Source organism: Scomber japonicus, chromosome 9 (assembly GCF_027409825.1).
Source record: "Scomber japonicus isolate fScoJap1 chromosome 9, fScoJap1.pri, whole genome shotgun sequence".
Classification (NCBI taxonomy): Eukaryota; Metazoa; Chordata; class Actinopteri; order Scombriformes; family Scombridae; genus Scomber; species Scomber japonicus.
This window is the reverse complement of record NC_070586.1, coordinates 7,326,175-7,352,682: the sequence shown is the minus strand read 5'-3', so window position 1 is coordinate 7,352,682 and position 26,508 is coordinate 7,326,175. Positions and strand designations below refer to the sequence as shown.

The following is a 26,508-nucleotide window of genomic DNA, read 5'->3' as shown; positions in this document are numbered from 1 at the left end:
TGGTAGAGAGAAACAAAAGGTGTAAGTTTGACGTCAGAGGCTTAAACTGAGTCACTTTTGGATTAATTTAGAATCAAATCAATAACTTTAATGTGGTATTTTGTCTCATTATTATCTATAGAGAGGTGAAGTGGGACAGGGGTTATATCCAGTATTCATGGTTTTTAGTATTCATCCCAGTTCCCAGTCTATCCTGCTCATTCCTTCCATGATAATGTTATGACTGGCGATTTCAGAATATTTTTATTTTCCATGAAACGTTCAAATTATCCGTGCAAGCGACTGGAAAGTGCATTGAAAGGATTCTGGAAAATGAACGTAATAAACCACATTTTAAAGGATTGTGGTTTAAAATCCTGAACTTATATTTCAGTAGCTGATAAGCTGCTAATGGTAGGGATAATGTAAGGACTGTAAACAGCTTTAACGGAGTCACTTTTGGATTAACGTAGAATCAAATCAATAAATATAATGTGGTATTCTGTTGTTGATTGTCATGATAAACTATACCAGATATGCTAGAAGTAGTATTTCTCAGCTCTGTCTGATTTCCTCACAATCAATATCTGAAATGCTGTTGCCAGTAAATCTCCTCTAATTGAACGTACAGAAGACATTGTGCAGGAGTTATGTGTTCCACTAGACTGAGATCAAGATTATTATCATTGTTATTATTATAAAATCACGTATTTAGTGCTATCTGACATGTTAAGCTAACGGGAAGAGCGATATTTATCAGGATCTAAAGGGAAATTACCTCAACAAACCTCTTAGGCTGCGTTCAGACTGCAGGCAAATCTGATTCAAATCTGATTTTTAGGCCTGACCGTCTACACTGTTTTTGGATTTGGCTCTGTTCAGACTGGGCCACATTAATGACCAATCTGACAGGTTGCCGTGGCAACGTCGTCAGAGCGGAGGCGTCATCTAGCGTGTATTGTGTGATGTCATATAACTGCGACGGCGACATCAAACAACAAACCCTCGAGCTTCGCTTGAACGGAGCCATCTCCCCAAAGATTAAGAACATGGTTTGGTCCTCTGTCCATGGACTGATGTTTACGTCCTCCGTTGCCTCCAGTGATGTCACCTAGCAACAACAACTGGAATAAGTCCTCCAGTGATATCACCTAGCAACAACAACTGGAATAAGCGTCAGTCTGGTGTCTTATAGAGTGACGTAGCGTAGAGACGTAGAGAGACGTCACGGACAGTCAGATCTGATATGAGTGTTTGGAGATGTTCAGACTCAGACACATCTGTCCACATGAGATTTGAAACTTCCTCCCAAAGGTGGTTTAGATCTGGTTTGCAAAAATCGGATCTCATGTGATTTATGACTGTTCAGACTTTATAAGAGCATCTGGTTCCAATCTAGATGGGCTAAAAATCGGATTTTGGCTTGCAGTGTGAACGCAGCCTTAAAGTGCTAATGTCCAGAGTTCTGAGAGTGTTATTGTGTATTGTGGGTCATCAGTGGATGTTTTTTCTGCTTGTGTAGCTCCACTAAAGAGACTACATGCCTCAACACTGCATCTATGTGCACAGAGAAGGTTAGTAGTGAGTATTACACATGCTCTGTAGTGTAATGTGTATGGTATATAGCAGATACAATGTTATTGTCCAGCAGAGTGTAAAATAGCCTTTGGCTCACCATAACACGAAGCAAGAACATGCAACATACTACTGTCAGCAATAAGCAACATATAGAAGAGATACAGAGAAGAGACATCATGTACACAACAGAAAAACTAACAGGCATCTGCAGCACACTAATACACATGTTTATAAAAAGCACAACTCCGTAATGCATAAAATCCCACAGAGTAAGGCCTTCTGTTCAGCTTTTTGACTTTTTAAATTTGATTGCATATGTAATAAAATACTTAAAATAAAAGGAAGGAAGGAAGGAAAGGAGTAAGGAGGGAGGGAGGAAAAGAGGAAGGAAGTAAGGAGAGAAGGAAAGGAGGAAGGAAGGTAGGAAGGAAGGAAGGAAAGGAGTAAGGAGAGAAGGAAGGGAGGAATGAAGTAAGGAGAGAAGGAAAGGAGGAAGGAAGTGAGGAAAGAAGTATGGAAGGAAGAGGGAGCAAAGAAAGAAATAAGGAGGGGAAGAACAAAGGAAAAATTAAAGAAAGAGGGAGGAAGGAAGGGAGGGAGGAAAGGACAGAGGAAAGAAGAAAAGGAGGGAGGAAGTAAGGCAAGGCAAGGCAGTTTTATTTATATAGCGCATTTCATACACAATGGCAACTCAATGTGCTTTACATAAAACAGAAACATTAAAACAGGAAGGGAGAGAGAAAGGAAGAAAGGAAAGAAGGAAGGTAGGAGGAAGGGAGGAAGGAAGGAAAGTAGGAACAGTCAAAACAGACAGGGTCAATTTGACCCGGGAGGACGACAGGAAGCTTCAGATTGAGGATGGAAGATCATCAATAACCAACCGGCCTGCACTCAGCTGTGGTTTTATCTTTCTCTCCATCTATATTTCATCCTGAGTCCCAGCGGCTTCGGCTCGGGTCGCTCTTTCTGAGCAGCACTCCTCAAAGGCAGCAGCGGCTAAGCAGATGTTTGGAATGGCAGATGAACACAACTTAGGCCTCACATATGCTGCACAATCAAGAGTTAGGAGTGATTTATTCATACGGAGCAGAAAGAAATGTAAACACACTTTTTTTAGTGAGCCGGTCTCTGGTTCGGGTGTGTGCTACTCAGCTCCACTCACCACTAACTGATGTTCATGTCAGAGGAGATATCACTCACTGTTCACTGTGGGGTTAGCAGAGTCTCTCTCTCTCTCTCTCTCTCTCTCTCTCTCTCTCTCTCTCTCTCTCTCTCTCTCTCTCTCTCTCTCTCTCTCTCTCTCTCTGCTGTCTCTCAGCAAGAAAACAGGGAGACAAAAAGAAGAAGATTGTTAGTTTAGATGGTTTGGACGACTCAGATTGTCAAAGACACAATTTCACAAGTCTGTCTTGAAACAAAGAAGAACTTAAGTCCTAAAAAGAATCATTTGGGCAGCCGGAGCTTCTTACTATCTCTACAGATAAACCTTTTAACCCTCTTTTGACTGTTCCTTCCTTCCTTCCTTCCTTCCTCCCTCCCTCCTTACTCCTTTCCTTCCTTCCTTCCTCTCTCTTTAATTTTTCCTTCGTTCTTCCCCTCCTTCTATACTTCCTTCCTCCTTTCCTCCCTCCCTCCTTACTCCCTCCTTACTCCTTTCCTTCTTTCCTCCCTCCTTATTCCTTCCTTCCTTCCTTCCTTCCTTACTCCCTACCTACTCACGACAAACTGATGTTGATGTCAGAGGAGATATCAATCACTTTTCACTGAGGGGTTAGCAGAGTCTCTCTCTCTCTCTCTCTCTCTCTCTCTCTGCTGTCGCTCAGCAAGAAAACACGGAGACAAGAAGATGGACATTTTTTTGGAGGACTCAGATTGTCAAATACTTATATTAAATATAACAAAATGTACACAATTTCACAAGTCTATCTTGAAACAAAGAGGAAATTTAATTCTAAAAAGAAGTTATTCCTTCCTTCCTTCCTTCCTTCCTTTCCTTCCTGCCCCCTCCCTCCTTACTCCTTTCCTTCCTTCCTTCCTTCCTTCCTCTTCATTTATTTTTTCCTTCCATCTTCCCCTCCTTCAATACTTCTTTCCTCACTTCCTTCCTTACTCCCTACCTTCCTTCCTCCTTTCCTCCCTCCCTCTCTCCTTACTCTGTTCCTTCCTTCTTCCCTCCCTTCTTTCCTTCCCCCCTCCTTACTACTTTCCTTTATTCCTCCCTTCCTTCTCTCCTTCCTTCCTCCCTCCCTCCCTCCTTACTCCTTTCCTTTCTTCCTCCCTTCCTTCTCTCCTTCCGTCCTTCCTTCCTTCCTCCTTCCTCCCTTTCTTCCATCCTTCCTTCACCTGAGGACAACAGAAGGGTTAAATACATGTTTTGCTCAGAAGAAGGAGTGTGGATCTTGTCTCCCATCACTTTACTATGTCATAACATTATGAAGGGATCTGCTAATAGTCAGTATGAACAGGAGGAGTGATTACAGAGAGCAACAACCTCTTACAGCGTTCATATGAGCACCTGACAGACTTGAAAAATGTCAAACTTATCCTTTGGTCTGACTCAGAGACAAATGTTCTGAACGATTAATGTAAAAATCATGTTTAGGCTATTTGGAAAGCTGCCCACACAGCTTGTCCAAAATAACCTTTAAATAACATTTTGCAGAAATTCTCATTTCACATGAACCCGAGAGTCACGATGGGCAAATGTATGGGTAACGTGCCAGATTGAAATAAACCAAAATTATCCTCCAAAGTATGAAAAGTAAGAGAACTTATTATACAAAATGGGCAGATTTAGAGTGTTATAGTTATCATATCATACTAGGGATGCATCGATACATCGGCCAGATATTGGTATCCGCTGATAATCCCTTTGTTGACTGCCGTAGGCCTATAGTGTTGTTGGTTGTGTGGGAGTTTTACACGATCTCCCATACCCCTTTTCCACTGAGCTGGAGCTGGTGCTGGTTCAGAGCCAGAGCCTGACTAAGCACCGGTTCTTTGCTTTTCCACCGCCAAAGCTCCAGCCCGGAGCCTCAGAACGGGAGCCAGAGCAAGCACCAACTCTTTGCTGGTCTAAAGCAAGAACCGATTACGTCAGCGGACTGGGGGCGGGGCTAACGTTTATTAGCTGGCTAGCGGGGTTAACGTTTATTAGCCGGCTAGCGGGGCTAACGTTTATTAGCAGACTAGCGTGGCATTTACAGAGGGTTAAAGATTTGTTGATTAAAAGTACTATTTTTATATTTTTTTTTGCCAGAGCTGTCGTCTTCTTCTTCTTCTTCTTTTTCTTCTTCTTGTTCGTTTCCGGCAGGCTAGATGCCTTGCGCCATGTTGCTGCCTCTCACTGGTGAATCATGGAAGTGCTTCAAAGGCGCGCACTGGCTACGTTATACAGTGACGTAATCGCGTGGCTTCTTGCCGGTGGAAAAGCAACAGGTTCATAAGAAGTGCTTGGATTAGCACCAACTGAGCACTGGCTCCAGCTCAGTAGAAAAGGGGTACTACATATAAGGACTGTTACCTTGATGACGATGTTAAACAACATGCATCAGCAACACTTAACATGATGGAGGTGTTAGAGAGAGCCAGACGACAACACCGGCGAGTGTTATAAAGCAGCTTCAAGTCTGAAATCCAAAGTTTGGAAGAGATTTGGGTTTTACAAGAAGAACGAAACACTACAGTAGATAGAACTGCTGCAATCGTGCCAAAGACGTCGATTCACAGCTTCGTGACTTCTGGAAAAGCAATTGTTTCTTCTAAGAGAGTGACAAGACACACCCAAATCAATCTTTTATAGACAAAGTTACATATATGCCAAAACACATTACTGGTTACAGATGTTTCTGGTTTTAGCCGGCACGCCTAGCATGCATGCTATCTCACTCTCATTTACCATTCACTCCCAAACCTGTCCTCTATTTCCTGCTCTCCCACGCTACGCCCGTATGATATCCAGCTCTTAGGTGTATTTCTGCATGTTATTATAATATCATTTTTATGCTAGCTGAGAACCTGTTATTGCAGTTTTTGAACCTTTTTGATTATTTTTATTTTCATTTTACTTCTATTTAGAGTTATTTCACTTCTTTTCAGATCTTTATATTTGTGGGGCTTTCCTTCCTCTATCCCCCTTCCTTCCTTTCTCCCTCCCTCCCTCCTTCTCTCTTTCTTTTCCTCCCCCCTACCTTGCTCCCTTCCTTCTTAACTCTGTCCTTCTTTCCTTCCTTTCCTTCCTTCCTCCATTCCTCTTTTCCTTTCTCCCTCCCTCCCTTCCTTCCCTTCTTCCTTCCCCCCTTCCTTCCTTTCTCCCTCCCTCCCTTCCTTCCCTTCTTCCTTTCTTCCTTCCTTCCTTCCTTCCTTTCTTTCTCCCTCCCTCCCTCCTCTCTTTCTTTTCCTCCCCCCTACCTTGCTCCCTTCCTTCTTAACTCTGTCCTTCTTTCCTTCCTTTCCTTCCTTCCTCTATCCCCCTTCCTTCCTTTCTCCCTCCCTCCCTCCTTCTCTTTCTTTCCTCCCCCTACCTTGCTCCTTAACGCTGTCCTTCTTTCCTTCCTTCCTTCCTTCCTCCATTCCTCTTTTCCTTTCTCCCTCCCTCCCTTCCTCCCCTTCTTCCTTCCCCCCTTCCTTCCTTTCTCCCTCCCTCCCTTCCTTCCCTTCTTCCTTCCTTCCTTTCTTCCTTCCTTCCTTCCTTCCTTTCTTCCTCCTTTCCTTCCTTCTTTCCTCCCTCCTTCCTTCCTTTCCTCCCTTCCCTTCTTCCTTCCCTCCGTCCTTCCCTTCTTCCTTCCCCCCTTCCTTCCTCCCTTCCTTCCTCCCTCCTTTCCTTCCTCCATCCCTCCCTTCCTTCCTTCCTTCCTCCTTTCCTTCCTTCTTCCTCCCTTCCTTCCTCGACTCGAGGACAACAGGAGGGTTAAAATCATTAAAAGGACATAGAGTGGAGTGCAAATGACCTCAAAGTACCTCAAACCTTTACTTACGGTAAATATAGCACATTAAAAAATGAACTTGGCTACTTTCCACCACTGCCACTATTAGAGGTATAAAAACCAGGATATCAATAATAAAGTAAGAGTTAGTGTAATTGTGATAAGCCATTCTTTATAAGAGATTACCAAACTGAAGACAATGGAAACCGTTGAATAGAAATCTTTCATGGAGATAAATTATCTGACCCTCACCTCCTTCACCCCCCCCTCCTCCCCCTCCTCCCCCCTCCCTCCTCCTCCTTCATCACATCTAGTGAAGATTGTGATGGTGAATGGTGAATTAGATATCTAAAATGACCAAATGATTGTAATGACAGCTCTCTGTAAGAATCATTTCATCTGTCCACATTACTTTAGAAGACGTGATTAATGAAGCGCAGCGTCCTTCACATTCCTCCACCACCACTCTCACTCTCACCCCCCCCCACCCACCTCCCCCCCTCCTCAGATATACTGATCTGCTGACATTTACTTAAGTTTGGGCTAATGTATTAATTCCAAAGATAATTATTCAATATACTTTTGTCACTGTTGATATAGCTCAGCGTCACCCCTTCGTGCTTTGGCTCCGAGAGGCTCTATATGACTTTGCCAGATGGGAAACATGGCTCCAGCAGAGATCTTGTTCTTTGAGGAAGGCCATATGTGAGAAGTAGCATGGAGCGATAAGCAGACGTGAGACAAACGGTTTTTCTAGGACACAGACACACAGTGCACGAGGCTAATACTGGGCGTTTGATGGGAAATCATGGATTAATCAAGGATTAATATCGGACTCTCTTTGACAGAAATTTAGCAGTTATATCAGAAATATGAAGAAGTATGTTTCAGAGTGTGTGTAGCAGTGGGTGTTTTAGGTTATCTGATATATATTTTGTTATATTTACGACACAAAATACAAATTTAAGACATACATTTGCTAAATTCATCAACAACCAACGTTTTAAATTCAATTAAATGAGCAGAAACAGTATAAACACATTAAATTGTTCTTATTTTAAACCTTTAACCCTCCTGTTGTCCTTGTGTCAAGGAAGGAAGGAGGAAAGGAGGGAGGAAGGAAGAGAGGAAGAAGGAAGGAAGGTAGGGGGGAGGAAAGAAGGAAAGAAAGAGAGAAGGAAGGAGGGAGGGAGAAAGGAAGGGAGGAAGGTAGGGGGAAAGAGAGGGGGAGGAAAGGAAAGGAAGGAAGGAAAGAAAGAAAGGAGGGAGGAAGGACAGACAGAAGGAAGTACAGTAAGGGATTGAAGGAAGGAAGGAATCTTGATATGATATTATCTTGATATGTGTTGCCCCAATTTCAGTGTTTACTGTCTCAATTTCTAAAAGCTGCATGGACTAAAAGAGTAAAATGCAATGGGGAGGAAAACTGGCTGATATGAAGCACGATCATGAGAACCTTTGTCTAATATTCACTGTCTTCTAACTCTGTTTTTACTCTCTACTGACTCTCTACTGGCTCCTTAGCTGCTAAATGCTCCACTATGTTCACCAGCTCGTCTACAGCTAACTGTGTGTGTTTGCTGTTTGATGCTGACCAGGTAGTATACAGTGACCTATTTCAACGCTTTTATACTCTGAAAATTACGCTTTGAGAGCTCTGAGAGTGAACCAACACAGTAAAGTTGGAGCCGAGCAGCTAAACAATGAGCTGCAGAGTCTCTGTAGGTTCATCACTATGAGTCACTAATAACATATTACTCACTGTCAGCTCACAAAAACAAATAGTCAAATATAGTATGAGATCTAGCTGGCAGCAATAGTTTCACTTGTTTATTATAGTTTATTTCATAGGGACAGATACAAGATGAAAATATTAATAATAAATAATAAAAAGTGAAAAAGGAAGTAAACCAAGTACATCAGCACAATAAATACAATATAGCACATAATAAATAAGACAAGCAAAGTCAAACATGGTACATGGTATTATAAGATACACATTAAACTAGACATTAGTACGAATTAACGATGATTTGATGATCTCTTGAAAAGTGGAGAAGTGTGCAGCAAATTTCAAAGTGTTGCAGATTTTACAGTTTTCCTTTACATACAGTACTGTAAAGGATTAATCTTTAATATTTGCTTTCAGAGAGCAGAAAGAGTTGTTTTTTTTTGTTTTTATGAGGAAAAACTATATGAAAAACACTATCCAATATTTCATAGGGCAGGAGAAATGACATTAAAAGTGAAGAATTAATATTTTTGACATTTTGGATGAATGTGTCGACTATATCTCCTTTGTATCTTAAGTTAATCAAATTTCACAATAAAAGAAGAAAAAGTGTTTCTTAATGATCTCAGGAGTAAAATATGTGTAAAATTTGACCCTAAACAGTATATAAGAATTAAAGCTGCTCTTGATTCTCTAGATCAGAGGAGTCAAAGTCATTTTTATTCAAGGGCCACATACAGACCATTTTAATCTCATGCTGGCCGGATCATTAAAAAGAAGGAAGGAAGGAAGATGAGACAGACAGAAGGAAGTAGGGAAGAAAAGAAGGAAGGATAGACAGAAGGGAGGAAGGAAGGACAGATGGAGGTAAAAGACAGGTATGAATTATGGAAGAAAGGAGGGAGGGAAGGAAGGTAGGAAGGGAAGGAAGGAAGGACATAAGGAAGGAAAATACAGGAAAAATGGAAGAAAAGAGGGAAGGATGGAAGAAAGGAAGGAAGGAAAAGAAGACAGGCCCACGAGCCTCATGTTTGACATCCCTGCATTAGACTGAAGGAAGGAAGGAAGGAAGGGCAGATGGAAGGAGGGATAAGAACACAGGAAGGAAAGTGGGGCAGATTAGACCCCTCCACGAGCTGGTTCCGGCCCGCGGGCCTTATGTTTAACACCCCTGCTCTAGATGTATTTACACAACGACTGAGGAGCTCAAACATTTAAACATCAAGTTTTACATGATGGAAAACTTAAAATGTTGTATTTACTTATTTTCTCCTCTAAAGAAACCGACTTCAGTCACCAACTCAAACATTCCTTCACAGTAAGAGAAGCGAGGTTCCTGTTGGATGTGAGAACGGTCCTTTTTTTATGCGTGGAAAACCATATTAGAGCCCCCCTGTCCCCCCCCCTCCCAACCCCCCTTTTTTTGTAGTCTATTGAAGATGTTGGCTCGCTCGGACCGTGGTGGGGTCATCTGTCACATCACACACTCCACCTTTCAGCATGTTGGATTGCCTTAACATCTGGCGGAGCTCAGCGAGAATACAGGCGTATCTGCTTCAATAGGATCCATATGCCATTAACTTCTTTTCTCTGTGTGTGTGTGTGTGTGTGTGTGTGTGTGTGTGTGTGTGTGTGTGTGTGTGTGTGTGTGTGTGTGTGTGTGTGTGTGTGTGTGTGTGTGTGTGTGTGTGTGTGTGTGTGTGTGTGTGTGTGTGTGTGTGTCTTGTAATTGTCAGCGGTATATATGGCACACATCCCCCCAAGGAGCTGGAAGGCAACAGGTGTGGGGGTGTATGAGACGTCTATGAGAAAATAACTTGGCAGAGATTTCCATTTCCTTTTTCAACGTGTGATAAGATGCTATTGTGAAAAACTGAAAGACTCCAGGAAGTTAAAACCCCCGCTGAGAATACGACAGCCTATGAGGTATAAAAGAAAAAAAGAAAAATCTCAAGTGTTTCCAGGAGAAATAAGAAGGGAAGGAAGTAGGGAAGAAAGGACGGAAGGAGGGAAGGAAGGAAGGAAGGACAGAATGAAGAAAGGAAGGAAGGAAGGACAGATGGAGGGAAGGAAGGAAGGACGGACAGAATGAAGAAAGGAAGGAAGGAAGGAAGGACAGAATGAAGAAAGGAAGGAAGGATAGATGGAGGGAAGGAAGGAAGGACAGATGGAGGGAAGGAAGGAAGGACGGACAGAATGAAGAAAGGAAGGAAGGACAGATGGAAGGAAGGACCGAATGAAGAAAGGAAGGACCGAATGAAGAAAGGAAGGAAGGACAGATGGAGGGAAGGAAAGAAGGACAGGTGGAGGGAAGAAAGGACAGATGGAGTGAAGGAAGGAAGGAAGGACAGACAGAAGAAAGGGAGGAAGGAAGGAAGGAAGGAAGGACAGATGAAGGGAGGGAAGGAAGGACAGAATGAAGAAAGGAAGGAAGGACAGATGGAGTGAAGGAAGGAAGGGAGGAAAGAAGGAAGGACAGACAGAAGAAAGGGAGGGAGGAAGGAAGGACAGATGGAGGGAAGGAAGGAAGGACAGACAGAAGAAAGGAGGGAAGGTAGGAAGGGCAAATAGAAGGAGGGATAAGAACCCAGGAAGGAAAGTGGGGTGGATTAGACCCCTCTGCAGAAAGACTCCAGGAAGTTAAAACCCCCGCTGAGAGTCCGACAGCCAACGAGGTAAAAAAGAAAAAGAAAAATCTCAAGTGAAATCTAATCTGTGTAATATCTGTTGCTATGGTAACTGACAGTCACCAGATGTTCCCCTCAGTCCTTTAGGGTTCTAGATAATCTCAGCGTATCATTAAAGGAACCCTGCAGAGGTTTTATTAGAATCACACATGGTTTACTTTACATAAATCATATTTGGTGATGTTGCGTAGCAAATTAACTTCCCTTTTACAAATCCACCGTAACACATATTGTGTAACCTGATTTTTTTTTTGTGTGTAAGCTTTCACCTTTTATTACCTTTAACTTTAACTTTAAGCTTTAATGACAGTTTTATATATGAGAGGTCAAATAAGTTTTATTTGAGGGTTTTCATTCTGGTGTTCTCTTCTCTTTAATCTGTTCTGTCTTTCTTTCTTTCTTCCTTTCTTTCTTTCTTTCTTTATTTCTCTTTCTTTCTTTCCTCCCTCCTTCTTTCTTTCTTTCCTCCCCTACCTTCCTACCTTCCTTCATTCCTCCCTCCCTCCCTCCTACCTTCCTACCTTTCCTTCCTTCCTTCTTCCTCCCTCCTTTCCTTTCCTTCTCTTTCTTTCCTACCTCTCCCTTCCTTCTTTCCTCTGTCCTTCTTTCCTTCCTTCCTCCCTTCCTCTTTTCCTTTCTCCCTCCCTCCTTCCTTCCTTCTTTCCTCCCTCCTACCTTCCTTCCTTCCTCCCTTCCTTCTTTCCTTTCCTCCTCCCTCCCTTCCTTCCTTCTTCCTCCTTTCCTTCCCTCCCTCCTTCCTTCCTTCTCCCTCCCTCCTTTCCTTCCTTCCCTCCCTACTTTCTTCCTCCCTCCTTTCCTTCTTCCTTCCTTCTTCCTTCCTTCTTCCTTCCCTCTTTGTCCCTTCCTACCTTGACTCGAGGACAACAGTTTGGTTAAATCATATAGAGAAATTTGACGTATACTAACTGTTGATATGTTTTCCTCTGAGATAACCCGAAAGATTTTAACTTTAATAGAACATTTTCCCCTTTTTTGACTTTTATCAGGAGTAATATTCAGTGTGTGTGATGCTAGATACTTTACATTTAGAGATTTATTAGTACTCCAGTAAATATAATGACTTCTTCATTATCCACTTCCTCAACAATCAGAAGTCTGATTTAATAGGCCAGCAGGTAAAAGATGTATTTGACAAACATTTTCTAATTTTTGTGACATCATAAGCGGATTTCACACCCCCTTATTCCCGCGTATTAATTTTCTATCCTCTTGTCCACAAGCCTGTTTTTGACCATCTGGTTTTTGCAGCAAACTGTGTGAAGAAGATTTACCTGAAGGATTTAAAAGAGCTGCAGCAGACTCAAGATGTAAACACAAATAAACTGCAGTGACATCTCCAGGAGGTCTAAACACCATCAAACAGGCAGAGAGAGACCTTTGCTTCATGTCATCCTCTCTCTCCCTGCATTTCCTCTCTGTAGCTTCACCATCAGTCTCAAATGATAAAAATATCTCCTTCTTTGTATCTTAAGTTCATCAAAAGTGTTTTTTACTGATCTCAGGTTTAAAATATGTGACACATTTTATTCAAAGGGCCACATAGAGACCACATTTGATCTGATGTGGGCTGGATCATTAAAAAGATGGAGAGGGAAAGAAGGAAAGAAATAAGAAGGGAAGGAAGTAGGGAAGAAAGGAAGGAAGAACAGACAGACAGAAGAAAGGGAAGAAGGAAGGACGGATGTGGGGAAGAAATGAAGGGAGAAAGGATGGACAGACAGAAGAAAGGGAGTAAGGAAGGATGGACAGACAGGCAAAAGGAAAGAGGGACACACAGAAGAAAGGGAGGAAGGACAGACAGACAGAAGAAAGGGACGAAGGAAGGAATAAAGGAAGGAAGGACAGACAGACAGAAGAAAGGGAGGAAGGAAGGAATAAAGGAAGGACGGACAGACAGACAGACGAAAGGGAGGAAGGACAGACAGAAGAAAGGGAGGAAGAACGGACAGACAGAAGAAAGGGAGGAAGGAAGGACGGAAGGAAAGAGGGACAGGCAGAAGAAAGGGAGGAAGGAATGAAGGACGGACGGACTGAAGGAAGGAAGGAAGGACAGACGGAAGGACAGAAGGCAAGGAGGAAGGACATAAGGAAGGAAAATACAGGTAGAATGGAAGAAAAGAGGGAAGGAAGGAAGGAAGAAAAGAGGCAGAAGTGCTAAAAAATATGACATAGAGAATCAGAGTGACCATTAAAGGCCTGTGTCTAGCTGCGTCTAGCTTCAACTTCACAAAGACGCAGCATCAGAAATGCCTCTTTTTACTCTCCGAACAAAGCCCCTGCCCATCACTTCCTGTTTGCGTGTCAGTCGGCTCAGAAAGGAAACAGCAGGAGTGGGACGAAGCTCGGAGAAGAGCACATCACAGCGGAGCGCTCATCATCACGGTCCCAGTGAAGACGACATCACAGCGGTGCACACATCAGTGGGGTTGTGTGTCCGAGGCCATCTTGCAGATGTCTTTGTTGTGTCCTCTCTCTCTCCGGGCTGAGCTGGTCACAGTGTGTGTGTGATAGATACTGGGAGACACGGGGGGGGCCGCCTGTGATATTTCAGCAGCTGTTTCCTTTATGCAGCTGCATCGCCTCAGACAGGACACTTCAAATCATGCTCATCGCTGCCACCACTGTGTGTGTGTGTGTGTGTGTGTGTGTGTGTGTGTGTGTGTGTGTGTGTGGCAGTCCGAAGGGATCCCTGCTCAACGTCGCACTGAGACACAACAGAGGGCGGAGAGGAAGTCTACATCTATCACTATGGATACGATCAGAGGAAGAGAAAACAGAGGTCTGCTGTGGCGTGCAGGTCATGTGTGTAGGTCTATAGGAAGAGTATATAACTGGCTGTGTTCATGTGGAGGCATTTATTCCACTCATACCCCAAATAAAAGATAATTCACATAATGGAAGCTCCTAAAACTACAGTCATAGAGCATTATCATCAATTGACTTTTGACTGTTCCTTCTTTCCTTCCTTCCTTCCTTCCTTCCTTCCTTCCTTCCTTCCTCCCTCTTTCTTGAATTTTTCCTTCATTCTTCCCCTCCTTCTATACTTCTTTCCTCACTTCCTTCCATCCTTCCTTGCTTCTTTCCTTCCTTGCTTCTTTCCTTCCTTCCTTCCTCCCTCCTTTCCATCCTCCCTCCTTCCTTACTCTTTTCCTTCCTTCCTTCCTTCCTTCCTTCTTTCCTCCCTTCCTTGACCTGAAGTCTACATCTATCACTATGGATACGATCAGAGGAGGAGAAAACAGAGGTCTGCTGTGGCGTGCAGGTCATGTGTGTAGGTCTATAGGAAGAGTATATAACTGGCTGTGTTCATGTGGAGGCATTTATTCCACTCATACCCCAAATAAAAGATAATTCATGCATCATGCAAGCTCCTAAAACTACAGTCATATAGTATAGAGCATTATCATCAATTGACCCCGTCTCTTTTGACTGTTCCTTCTTTCCTTCCTTCCTTCCTTCCTTCCTTCCTTCCTTCCTCCCTCTTTCTTGAATTTTTCCTTCATTCTTCCCCTCCTTCTATACTTCTTTCCTCACTTCCTTCCATCCTTCCTTGCTTCTTTCCTTCCTTCCTTCCTCCATCCTTCCTTGCTTCTTTCCTTCCTCCCTCCCTCCTTACTCTTTTCCTTCTTTCCTTCCTTCCTTCCTTCCTTCCTTCCTCCCTCTTTCTTTAATTTTTCCTTTGTTTTTCCCCTCCTTCTATACGTCATACCTCACTTCCTTCCACCCTTCCTCCCTCATTTCCTCCCTCCCTCCCTCCTTACTCTTTTCCTTCCTTCCTTCCTTCCTCCCTTCCTCCCTTCCTTGACCTGAAGTCTACATCTATCACTATGGATACGATCAGAGGAGGAGAAAACAGAGGTCTGCTGTAGCGTGCATGTCATGTGTGTAGGTCTATAGGAAGAGTATATAACTGGCTGTGTTCATGTGGAGGTATTTATTCCACTCATACCCCAAATAAAAGCTCATTCACATCAACAGTGCCTCATGCAAGCTCCTAAGGGAAGTATGAAACTATAGTCGTAGAACATTATCATCATTAAAAGACATTAATAGGATATTTCATTTACAATTAAACTAATGTTTTATTTGTGTGCAGAATGTAGCATGCATGTCTACAGTGTTATATTGTCAGTAAATATTGTACAGTTAGTATCGGACTACAAGAGAGTTGCAAACCTTCACAGGTAGAGAAATAGTGCATGGTTGGTGTTGACCTGTATGCTGTATGTGGTGGTGATGGGGCCCAATGTGATATCATTTCATGGGGCCCAAAATCCCTTCTCTGTGCTCCTGACTGTAGAAAACAGAGGTCTGCTGTGGTGTGCAGGTCATGTGTTTAGATCTATAGGAAGAGTATATAACTGGCTGTGTTTATGTGGAGGCATTTATTCCACTCATACCCCAAATAAAAGCTAATTCATGCATCATGCAAGCTACTAAAACTATAGTCATAGAACATTATCATCACATATCATCATTTAAAGGCAAATAAAAGCTGATTCACATCAACATACTACATAAAACTGTAATAATCTAATCAAAAGATTTTATGTAAATACTGCCACGTTCCCTTTTCAGTTTTCATTGATTGTACAAACCCTACATGTTTTAGTCTCGTGACATTTGCTTGTTTACAGGAGATTGTGAATCTCTTTTAATATTTTATCCAAACAGCACAACAGTAAACAAATAAGAGACCGTCGTCAGATAGAAAATAAAAGCATTGGTTATTTGTTCAAACACTTTAAACAACTTATGGTCAGCACAAATCTCTGATGAGAACGTCTCGTGCAAACAGTGACTGTTGCCAAGCAGAGGCAAAAGTCTCTTGGGGAGGAGGATCAGGGTGGATGGAAGTTTTGAGAAAGTAGATCGGCTGTTCATCATCATCACAGTTTTTCCTTAACTATAAACATAGACTATATAAAAGAAATGAACGTAACATCCGTGACGTCACCCATTGGTTTGAGGACTGCTGCTCGGAAGCCAATAGTTTCAAATCTGGGCAGCGCCATCCTGAAAATCTCCTTGCCCTACCCTCTCAGACCCAGCACCGAACTTGGGGGGACAGAGCCTTCTCCACTGCCGCCCCCACCCTCCGGAATTCACTCCCCAAACCCATCAGAGACTGTACAGACCCCCATACCTTCAAATCACTCCTAAAAAACACACCTTTTTAAACTGGCTTTTAACCTGTAAACTCTTCTTTTATCTTCTTTCCATTTTATGTCTTTTTAACCTCCTACATTGTTTGTTCATCATTATTATTATTATTATTATTATTATTGTTAAAAGCATATACTGTAGGTGCGTATAAATAGTTTTGTAAGGCAGCGACAAACAACCTATTTCTCATTGGAGTACCCGTAACCAATAACGACGGGGATGCTAACAAGACTGCATCTTTTGTTTGTTCAAGAAGCTTTTGATTGGTTTAGGAGTAAAACTGAATTACAGTGATATTCTGAGACAGAGAGGACATACAATGCATCTTTCAGGGGTTTACATCTGGTCTTCAAACATCAGTCAGCTTTGGTTTCTTCTAAATATAATCATGATCTTTCTCTACATGATTCTTCACAGTTGTTTGCTCTGGTCTATAAAGCAGAGGATGAATCGCTACTTTGGCTGCATTTTCCCTTTTTGGTCCAGATTGGGTTTCGCATAGAAAAAATTTCAAGCAAACCAAAAAAATGTATTAACAAAAGCCATGTGGGAACTGTCACTACGTTCATTAATCAGAAATATTGTGGGTTTGGCAGGCAGAGAAAGGAGAGTTTGTGTTTCCTCTGGGAGAGTTATCCAAAATAGATCATCGACAAAAAAAAACTGGCATTTCTACATAATTGCACTCATCGTTTGGGCCGTATATCAAGCCAAAATATGCAAGCAGAATGGCACATTTGAAGGTACTTGAAGGCAACATGTAGAGAGTAATGTGTTGCTTCATGCTCACACAAAGAAGAGATGTGTGTCAGCCATCTGAAGAGGAGACAGGAGGACATATTCCTCCCTTCCTTTCCTTCCTCCCTTCCTTTCCTTCCTCCCTCATTCCTTCCTTCCTTCCTCTTTCCCTCCCTCCTTCCTCCTTTCCTTCCTCCCTCCTTTCCTTCCTTCCTTCCTCCTGTCCTTCTTTCTTTCCTTCCTTCCTTCCTCCTGTCCTTCCTTCTTTCCTTCCTTCTTTCCTTCCTTCCTTCCTTCCTTTCTTCTTTCCTCCCTCCCTTCCTTCCTTCCTCTACTTCATTCCTTCTTCTTTCCCTCCCTACTCCTTTTCCTCCTTCCTTCCTTCCTTCCTTCCTCATATCCTTCCTTCCTCATTACTTCCTCTTTTCTTCCCTCCTTCCCTCCTTCCTTCCTTCCTTCCTTATTCCTTCCTTCCTTCTTTCCTCCCTCCCTTCCTTCCTTCCTTTACTTCCTTCCTTCCTCTTTCCCTCCATCCTTACTCCTTGTCTTCCTTTCTTCCTTCCCTCTTTCTTTGCTCCCTCCTCCTTCCATACTTCTTTCCTCACTTCCTTCCTTCCTTCTTTCCTTCATTCCTCTCTTCCTCCTCGACTTCCTTCCTTCTGTCCTCTTTCCCTACCTCCTTACTCCTTTTCTTCTTTCCTTCCTTTTCTTCCTTCATTCCTTCTTTCCTCCCTTCCTTCCTTCCTTCCTCATTCCTTCCTTCCTTCTTTCCTCCCTCCCTTCCTTCCTCTTTCCCTCCATCCTTACTCCTTTCCTTCCTTCCTTCCTTCCTCCTGTCCTTCCTTTCTTCCTTCCTTCCTCATTCCTTCCTTCCTCCTGTCCTTCCTTTCTTCCTTCCTTCCTTCCTCCTGTCCTTCCTTTCTTCCTTCCTTCCTTCCTCATGTCCTTTCTCCCTCCTTACTCCTTTTCTTCCATCCTTCCTTCCTCATGTCCTTCCTTCCTCCTTTCCTTCCTTCCTTCCTTCCTTCCTTCCTTCCTTCCTCCCTCCCTTCCTTCCTCCCTCTACTCCGTTCCTTCCTCTTTCCCTCCCTCCTTACTCCTTTTCTTCCTTCCTTCCTCATGCCCTTCAACAAGGTCTGGATTTGGTTGCTTTGCTCCACGATCACAGTGTTGAACATGTAGAGAGTAATGTGTTGCTTCATGCTCACACAAAGAAGAGATGTGTGTCGGCCGTCTGAAGAGGAGACAGGAGGACATATTGAGCACATACCACCATATATATAAAGCTCGGAGCAGCTGGATACAGGAACAGGTTTAATCCAGAAAATGTGCAACGCTTCCTGCAGTTGGGTCAGATATAGGTCGGATATCTGATTCATACCTTTAACCCTCCTGTCGTCCTCACGGGTCAAATTGACCCCGTCTCTTTTGACTGTTCCTCCCTTACCTCCCTCTTTCTTTAATTTTTCCTTCATTCTTCCCCTCCTTCCCTCTTTCTTTGCTCCCTCCTCCTTCCATACTTCTTTCCTCACATCCTTCCTTTCTTCTTTTCTTCCTTTCTTCCTCCCTTCCTCCTCGACTTCCTTCCTTACTCTTTTCTTCCTTCCTTCCTCTACTTCATTCCTTCTTCTTTCCCTCCCTACTCCTTTTCCTCCTTCCTTCCTTCCTTCCTTCCTCATATCCTTCCTTCCTCTTTTCTTCCCTCCTTCCCTCCTTCCTTCCTTCCTTCCTTATTCCTTCCTTCCTTCTTTCCTCCCTCCCTTCCTTCCTTCCTTTACTTCCTTCCTTCCTCTTTCCCTCCATCCTTACTCCTTGTCTTCCTTTCTTCCTTCCCTCTTTCTTTGCTCCCTCCTCCTTCCATACTTCTTTCCTCACTTCCTTCCTTCCTTCTTTCCTTCATTCCTCTCTTCCTCCTCGACTTCCTTCCTTCTGTCCTCTTTCCCTACCTCCTTACTCCTTTTCTTCTTTCCTTCCTTTTCTTCCTTCATTCCTTCTTTCCTCCCTTCCTTCCTTCCTTCCTCATTCCTTCCTTCCTTCTTTCCTCCCTCCCTTCCTTCCTCTTTCCCTCCATCCTTACTCCTTTCCTTCCTTCCTTCCTTCCTCCTGTCCTTCCTTTCTTCCTTCCTTCCTCATTCCTTCCTTCCTCCTGTCCTTCCTTTCTTCCTTCCTTCCTTCCTCCTGTCCTTCCTTTCTTCCTTCCTTCCTTCCTCATGTCCTTTCTCCCTCCTTACTCCTTTTCTTCCATCCTTCCTTCCTCATGTCCTTCCTTCCTCCTTTCCTTCCTTCCTTCCTTCCTTCCTTCCTTCCTTCCTCCCTCCCTTCCTTCCTCCCTCTACTCCGTTCCTTCCTCTTTCCCTCCCTCCTTACTCCTTTTCTTCCTTCCTTCCTCATGCCCTTCAACAAGGTCTGGATTTGGTTGCTTTGCTCCACGATCACAGTGTTGAACATGTAGAGAGTAATGTGTTGCTTCATGCTCACACAAAGAAGAGATGTGTGTCGGCCGTCTGAAGAGGAGACAGGAGGACATATTGAGCACATACCACCATATATATAAAGCTCGGAGCAGCTGGATACAGGAACAGGTTTAATCCAGAAAATGTGCAACGCTTCCTGCAGTTGGGTCAGATACAGGTCGGATATCTGATTCATACCTTTAACCCTCCTGTCGTCCTCACGGGTCAAATTGACCCCGTCTCTTTTGACTGTTCCTCCCTTACCTCCCTCTTTCTTTAATTTTTCCTTCATTCTTCCCCTCCTTCCCTCTTTCTTTGCTCCCTCCTCCTTCCATACTTCTTTCCTCACATCCTTCCTTTCTTCTTTTCTTCCTTTCTTCCTCCCTTCCTCCTCGACTTCCTTCCTTACTCTTTTCTTCCTTCCTTCCTTCATTCATTCCTTCCTTCCTTCTTTCCTCCCTCCCTTCCTTCCTTTCTCTACTTCCTTCTTTTCTCCCTTCCTCCTCAACTTCCTTCCTTCCTCTTTTCCCCCCTCCTTCCTTCCTTTCTCTTTCCCTACCTCCTTACTCCTTTTCTTCCTTCCTCATGTCCTTCCTTCCTCCTTTCCTTCCTCTACCTCCTTCCTTCCTCTTTCCCTCCCTCCTTACTCCTTTTCTTCCTTCCTTCCCTCCTCATGTCCTTCCTTCCTTCCTCATTCCCTTCCTTCCTTCCTCACTCCCTTCCTTCCTTCCTTCTTTCCTTCATTCCTTCCTTCCTTCCTTCCTTCCTTCCTTTCTTCCTTCCTTCTTTGACTTGAGGACAACAGGAGGGTTAAATAAACAGGTACCACATTTTGTGTGTAACTGTACTGAGACCAGCCCTTCAACAAGGTCTCCATTTGGTTGTTTTGTTCCACGATTGCAGTGTTCACACCTTCCCAAACGAACTGGGATTTGATTCAATGAGACTAAACAACACTAAACAAGTAGGTCGACATCAAAAGTTGAACATGCAGGTGTGAAAACGCCCTAAAACAGATCAGAAAACAGCTCATATGCATCATTTTTGGAAAGTAAAAATGCAAAAAGACCTTCCTTTCTGTTAAGGTATGAAGACTTTGCATCAATTACTACAAAGACTTTCAAGGGAATTATCAATTAAATGACCAAGTTAAAAGTGTAGAAGTTAATGGTATTCTATAGCAATTGGGATGAAAATATCTTGCTTTGTACATACAGTATTAAAGATAATTAGGGCTGTCAGCAGTAACGCGTTAATCGCGATTACATTAATGCAATCCATAACGCGTTAATTTTTTAAAATCACATTTTAATGTTGCAAGCCTTTTTGTCCCTTCTACTCCCCCGTAGACGGCTCCTCTAGCTGTAGCGCTATGCTTTGAAGTGGCCTCCTGCAGTAAACCTACCGCGCTGATGGAAAGTAAGAGAGCTACTGGACTTTTGAACGGCTTGTTTAACTTTAAAACACTTCCAGACGGTTCAGTTGACAAGTCAAAAGTAAAATGCAACCTGTGTCAAACGGAGTTTAACTACCACCGGAGTACGTGGAGTTTGAGTTAGCACCTCCACGCTAAACACCCAGGTGCAGCCAAGTGAGCCTCAGCTCCACTAAAGGACCATTTTGGAGTGTGGGAGTCGCAGCAGAGCCGTGATTGATTCCCAGTTAAGACACTCTGGTAAGAAATGCTTTACATTATGGGCTTAAAACTGCCTTGAAATGTAAAATAACAGGATTTTAAACATGCAATTCAAAACGCGATTAACAATGGAAATACTGTGATTAATCTCGATTAAAAAAATTAATCGTTTGACAGCCCTAAAGATAGTATGATACCATGTCACTCATCTCTGAATCCTCCTTCCTGAGCTACTGTATTTAACATTAGTGAGGTTTCAAATTGAACTGTTTTCTTCCTTATTCTTACTATTCATGTGTTCAACTCCTCAAAATATCAATGAAAAAATACACAAAAGATGTAAAGCATCCCAGTTTCCTTCTTTAATCAGTTGCAAACACTATTTCAATCATGTTTAAATGTCTTGTGATGGTCTGAATGTGTTCTCAGTCTACAATCTTTACATCAGAAACAGTGCAATATTGTGAGTTTAGTCAAATTTCCGTCTCCCTGTGTCTGCTGGCTTGATAGTAAATTCATTCGTTTCAGCGATAGCCTTCAAAAAAACACCAGACCAGAGTAATCCCAATGTCAACACACGGTCCCATCTTTTATTCCCTTCATTTATTTTTCATTTGAAGCTGAAACCACATCGGCATGCCCATGAAAAATACAGATTTCACCCTTGTCCAGTTGGGGGGAAAAAGATCCAATGAGGCAGAAAGACAGACACATCAACAGGGAAGAGAGGGCAAGAGAGGAGACGAGGGAAAGAGGAGGGGGGGGGGGGTGAAACACACAGTGTGTCCATTGAGCCGGTGTCACCCTGCTGGGCGGAGTTTGACATTCAGACCATGCGACACGGCTCGACCCAGGGTGGACAGCCCCCCTGCAATATTAACTCTCATTTGGAGAGCAGCTGTGGCTATGAGCATGAAACATTGAAGGAAACAGCTGCCATGGATCCAGTGCCATCGCACCACCTCTCGCACTGTCTATTAAAGGGCCCTCCCTACTGTTCCCTTAAGCCTGCATGGAACAGCACACAAACTGGCTTTTATTCCTCATGTAATTCCCCCCTTTTTCTTTTTGACTGGGGGTCTCTTGGCGACTTTTGCATGTCTGTGTGTGAGGTTCGAATGGCAGGGGAGATGTCGCCAACATCTGGACGAAGGAAAAGTGCTTTCAAGACTCCTCTTGTTTGTGGCAGTTCACTACTTTGTCTGTTTTGATGCGATGAAGGACATGACACAGAAAGCATCGTTTAAGGCCGAGGAGACAGAGAGTGAAAGAGTTTGGCTGGTGATGTGTTTCTGTAACATGCTGACATTTTAACACAGTAAACTGGCAGTAGGAGAAAATGAATTAATCTAAACCAGAAGCTGCTGAGTTATTGCTTCAAGGTGAGAGACAGATAGTTGAGGAATAAAACCTTTTTTATTATTTATCAAACATTAAATGTATAAGACTAACAAGTGTTGCCTCTGTAGCTAAAGCTTTAGAGAGTGTGTCCGTAAGTGTGTATAAAGATTGTTTGTAAATGTGATGTGAAGGAACCATTTTACTACAAAAAGGTCACACTACGCTCTGTGGTGTCACAAAATATCGGTATTAAAAGTAAAATTGTGTGTGTAATCAATCCACATTGCTAGTGATAATGGGCTGCAGAATGTGTACATGCATCTTTACTCACAAGTTTATATATTTCACTTTCATTCATTATTTATTCCACAGAAAGTTCTCAGCATGTTGAAGTCATTGTAGTATCAGTGGTAAAGGTTATTGCCTTGTAGCTGTTACATCCTTTCTTATGAAAACATTTGAACATATTGTCAAATCTGAAATGTTACAGACAGTACACAACATGTTGTCACTGTATAACATAACCAGCCTTTTGAAGCACTTCCATGATTCACCAGTGAGAGGCAGCAACATGGCGCAGGGCATGTAGCCTGCCAGAAACAAAGAAGAAGAAGAAGACAGCTCTGGCAAAAAAATGATAAAAATAGTACTTTTAATCAACAAATCTTTAACCCTCTGTAAATGCCATGCTAGTCTGCTACTAAACGTTAGCCCCGCTAGTCTGCTACTAAACGTTAGCCCCGCTAGCCGGCTAATAAACGTTAGCCCTGCTATCCGACTAATAAACATTAGCCCCGCCCCCAGTCTGTTGACGTAATCGGTTCTTGCTTTAGACCAGCAAAGAGTTGGTGCTTGCTCTGGCTCCCGTTCTGAGGCTCGGGGCTGGAGCTTTAGCGGTGGAAAAGCAAAGAACCGGTGCTTAGTCAGGCTCTGGCTCTGAACCAGCACCAGCTCCAGCTCGGTGGAAAAGAGGTTACAGATTTCCTACAGGGCAAGCAGATGAGTGGAAGGATGCTGCAGCTACTCTGTTAAATCTGAGGCACCTGGAGGGACATAAGAACCATGCACGTTTGCATTTTATTGACTTTTCTTCTGCTTGTAATTGTTTTCAGCCACATGTCCGCTCACACTGGCTCTTTAGTACAGTATGATGCCTCACTGACAGATCTCAGAGGGTCAGGGTTAATGGAAACCTGTCTAGTAAACTCTCATCTTCCACTAGACCTCCTCAGGGCTCTGTGCTTCTAATGCTTTTATTCATTTTATATATACATGAGTGTCATATTTAAAGATTTGTTCTTAAGTAAACTAATGCATCTGTGATAGTGAGTCCTCTGTGAGGTGTGGAAGGAGGCCATGGCCCAATCCTTGATTCATTTAATAACCACTATGACCAGTCTTTCCTCCAAATAAATGGGGCTAAGACCAGTAAAAGTTTAAGTGACATTTGGAGGAGGTCTCTGGATGCCCTTTACATTTCATCAAGGACACTCCTTACCAAAAAAATGATGCTCTTCTCTCATTCTCCTCCATAGTGAACTGCATGTCATCGCCCCAATTTGAAGGGATTGCCCTAAAATATACAACCAGACAGTCTCACATCAGTCTTAAATTCACATTATAAACAAATATTGTTATGTATCATTAAAATGTGCAATGCAAACATCAGTTCCTGTGCAGGAGAATAGCAGAAATTGACAGCTAATCTTTAAATGAAATGGATCACTATTATATTTAGATTTAGATGTTGCATTCAGGTACCTCCTCCAGTGTTGTAGCTATCACCGCCCATTCTCAGTCTCACATCAGTCTTAAATTCACATGACACAAAATTATAATATATTAGATATTTTGAACAAATGTACCAATTTCAGGTTTAGTCCAATTTTTGTTATGTATCATTAAACATCAGTTCCTGTGCAGCAGAATAGCAAAAATTGGCAGCAAATGTAAAACTATTATAGCAATAGGAACTGAGACTTATTTAGATTTTTTTAATACCATGAATCATTATTTATTCTTTAAAGACAAAAAAATATTCAGTGTCATTTCCACTGCACAGATTTTTAGTGATATGTTAAGAGTTTCTCCTTGATGTTGCATTCAGGTACCTCCTCCAGTGTTGTAGCTATCACCGCCCATTCTCAGTCTCACATCAGTCTTAAATTCACATGACACAAAATTATAATATATTAGATATTTAAACAAATAGTCCAATTCTTGTTATGTATTATTAAAATATGCAATGCAATCATCACTATAATATTATAGCAATTGGTGAGAGTTAGGAACTGGCACTTATTTAGCCTTTTAAAATACCATGAATCATTAATTATTCTTTAAAGACAAAAAAATATTCAGTGTAATTTCCTCTGCACAGATTTTTAGTGATATGTTAAGTGCTTCTCCTTGATGTTGCATTCAGGTACCTCCTCCTTTTAACCTGTCATGCCCATTCTCAGTCTCACATCAGTCACAAAATTATAAACAAATATAACAAATGTACCAATTTCAGGTTTAGTCCAATTCTTGTTATGTATCATTAAAATGTGCAATGCAAATATCAGTTCATGTGCAGCAGAACAGCAAAAATTGACAGCTAATGTTTAAATTTAAATGAAATTGGTAAGAGTGAGGAACTGGCACTTATTTAGCTTTTTACAAATACCATGAATCATTAATTATTCTTTAAAGAAAAAAAAAAAAATCAGTGTCATTTCCACTGCACTGATTTTCAGTGATATGTTAAGGGTTTCTCCTTGATGTTGCGTTCAGGTGTCTCTCGCTTTTAACCTGTCATGCTCCTCCACCCTGCAGTGTTGTAGCTATCACCGCCCGCCCCGACTGTTAATCCCTGAATCACTTTGAACGCTACAGCGACTCTACTTCCATTTTACAATCGCACGTCGGTAAGACACGCTGTATTTTAAAAGACCCCTCCTCGCCTTGTAAAGGAGCTCCTCTGAGACACATGCTAATTTACTTTAGCTTCAGAAGGGATGGGCGAGGGGAGAGGCGGGAGGAGAGGGGAAAGAGGAGAGGGGGGGGGCATTAAAGGTCGTCAGTGATTCCGAGTGACAGGTTGAAAGTAAGTGTGCAGGCATCTGAACCTGAAGCTCCGCTGGGGCCCGGACCCCCTGGTGTTCTCCTAGTCGCTGTACAAGCTCCTGTCGTCCATGTAGTGTGTCGAGGACTGATTCAAAGGCAAATGGCTTTGAATAATTGATTAGTCAGGTCACCGCGGCTGTGGATTATAAACATGTGAACACTCTCTCCATTTCCATGTTTTGTGTGTTTTTTTGCCGTGATGGAAAAAAACACAACAGCTCGGGAAGTGACAAAGAAAGATCGTTGCACTAAAAGGAAGGAAATGAGGAAGGAGAGGAAAAGGGGAAGGATGTTAGGAGAGAAGGAAGGAAGGAAGGAAGGAAGGAAGGACGGGAGGGAGGGAAGAAAGGAGGAAGGGAGGAAGGAAAGGAGTAAGGAGGGAGGGAGGGAGGAAAGGAGGAAGGAAGGAAGGCAGGAAGGATGGAAGGAAAGGAATAAGGACGAAAAGAGGAAGGAAATTAGGAGAGAAGGACGGGAGGAAGGAAAGAAAGGAGTAAGGAGGGAGAGGAAGGAAGGGAGGAAGGAAGCAAGGAAGGATGGAAGGAGGAGGGAGCAAAGAAGGAGGGGAGGAAGGAAGGAAAGGAGTAAGGAGGGAGGGAGGGAGGAAAAAAGGAAGGAAGGCAGGAAGGAAGGAGGGAAGGAAAGGAATAAGGACCAAAAGAGGAAGGAAATTAGGAGAGAAGGAAAGGAGGAAGGAAGGAAAGAAAGAAAGGAGGGAGGGAGGAAGGAAGGAAAGAAAGGAGGGAGGGGGAAGGAAGGAAGGAAAGAAAGGAGGGAGGAAGAAAGCAAGCAAGGAAGGATGGATGGAAGGAGGAGGGAGCAAAGAAGGAGGGGAGGAGGGGAAGAATGTGCACTAAAAGAAATTTGGCCGAGGAGTTGTCGTCAATGTAAATGAGGCCCTGACTCGTCGCCAGCGATGTCGACAATTAAGCCGTTATTAATTATTCAAGAGTGGAAATAATTGATCAGCGAGGTTGAAGTGGCTGCGGATTGTAATGGCATGGGCAGCGCTACTTTCACAGGGGGCAATTAGCAGTAGGGGTAATTACACTCACAGCCAATTTGTAATACCAGCATCTCTTAATGCAGCATGCCTTCGCTGGTGTTAGCTTGTTTTTATCATGTTTTAACCCTCCTGTCGTCC

The 26,508-nt window shown here is 42.9% G+C and overlaps 1 long non-coding RNA gene across 1 annotated transcript in view; it reads right to left on the bottom strand.

Moving 5' to 3' along the window:
- The window catches only part of LOC128365515 (uncharacterized), a 245,603-nt gene extending 225,975 nt beyond the window's left edge, over positions 1-19,628 (bottom strand). The window contains exons 1-2 of the long non-coding RNA XR_008321810.1: positions 19,544-19,628; positions 18,274-18,372 (exon numbers count right to left, since the gene is read on the bottom strand). This is a non-coding gene — a long non-coding RNA (uncharacterized LOC128365515). The remainder of the gene's footprint in view (positions 1-18,273; positions 18,373-19,543) is intronic.
- Positions 19,629-26,508: the final 6,880 nt, after the last annotated feature.